Here is a 1,902-nt window from a genome sequence, read left to right on the forward strand (position 1 = left end):
GTTTCCACGTTTTTCCAATGACATTATATTGAACCATTGTGGAATAGACATTGAATTGATGTCTGTGACCAGTGGGTATGAACTGTTCAGTAAGAGCAAATGTCAGAGAGAGGAAACCATCCATCTCTCCCTGATTCCCCAATACAATAGTGTCTTGCAAGAAAACTAAAACCACATACGTATGATGTTCCACTTCCGTAAACTCTTCTGAGAAACCAGGAAACCAAGAGGGGCCCACGCATGCACTTGTGAAGACCGTTGCAACTGAAAAGACTATAGATTACATGTACTTTCAAAATACAAATCATGTACGTGCAAAAAAGTGCCCACACAGACGATCATTGTTGCAAATCTTCCAGTGGCACCCAGTGGTCCAGTGTAGTAATCCAGTACTCCCCACACTCTGGTTGTCGTCTGGCTCTCTGGTCTGGTTACTGCCTGTCACTGATTGCTGGTGTGGGGGAAGTATGGTTCTTCACACAGTCCATCCACCTTAACCCATGACTTTCCAGCTCCATATGAGCAGGTGTCTGGCCATCTCTCCCCAGATACCCCCTCTCTCTCCAGAGAATATATGTATCTTTAACTTGATAACAGCTGCACTGTCCACAGCCCTATGTACACTATGTTTCCATTGGCACCTTTAATGTGCTTTTTCCTTATCACTGAATAACCAAAACTTCTTGGTAAACATTAACAGTTAGATAATGCCCACTGCCCACTGAGCAGATACTGTACATAACGGAGCTGCTATGTGCTGCCTCCTCAAACAACCTTTTCTCAAAGTATTGTATTGTTCCGTCTATGTGGTGTTGTTCGAGTTATGCTTAAAGGTACAATTTATCAGTCCCCTTTGAGTATACATGCTTTGAATCTGGGTCTGTTAGCTACTCTTGAACTGTATTTTCATGCACTGGCCTCTCTCCATACTTAATGGAACCTTGTTCAGGAATCACGGTTTAAATCAGAGGAGGCTGGTGGGAGGAGCTATAGGAGGACAGGCTCATTGTAATAGCTGTAATGGAATAAATGGAACTGAGTCAAAGATGTGGTTTCAATATGTTTGATAGCGTTCTATTTATTCCCTTCCAGTCATTACAATGAGGCCGTCCTCTCACCAGCCTCCTCTATTAAAAACCTCACAGCTTTAACAAGTGACTTGATCGATCAAGATTTCTAAACTATTCAATTCCCTACCTGGATGTTTGTTTTTGTAGTAGAACAATGAGTGTCTGTGAAGTGAAGGGAATCAACAAGTGGCTTTCAACACACTGTTTCTTCGCAGACAGAAGAGAAGGGAGAAAGCAAAACTCTTTTCTCACAGAGATTTTATTATTTACAACCAAAAGACACATAGTGGGGTTTTTAGTGGGGTTAGAGTCACATAATATAATTTTTTTTGCACCTGTGGCTCTTATAGTCATCTTGCTCTATTCATTTACATTTTGTTTCTCAGATTTCTTGCAAACTGCTCAACTTCCTTCCTTTTTTCTGATGAAATGTTTGATAAAGTGATGCAGTTATGACCAAGCACACCAGATTCCACAGTGTGAAGTAACACCTATTCACTCATCTCTCTCACTCTCTCTCTCTCTCTCTCTCTTTCTCTCTCTCTCTCTCTCTCAACCCTCTTTGTCATCTTTGAGAGTTTTCAGATGAATGATGAGGTCTTCAGCTGGTCATAAATGCCACTTAAAGAGAGAAAGTGGGCTTAATGTGTCCACCACAAACATTGCAAAATGTATGGCTGGGTAAGGTACACAGGAAGGTGGGGGAGAGGGGGTGGGAGAGGAAGAGAGCCACACTGACATTACATTGTATTGGAAAAATGGAGGCCTGTGGGAGAATGAGAATAGGTGGAGTGATCTGACTTTACTGGTCTGACTGGTAGGTCTGGTGGGT

This window comes from Coregonus clupeaformis, chromosome 27 (genome assembly GCF_020615455.1).
Source record: "Coregonus clupeaformis isolate EN_2021a chromosome 27, ASM2061545v1, whole genome shotgun sequence".
Taxonomy (NCBI): Eukaryota; Metazoa; Chordata; class Actinopteri; order Salmoniformes; family Salmonidae; genus Coregonus; species Coregonus clupeaformis.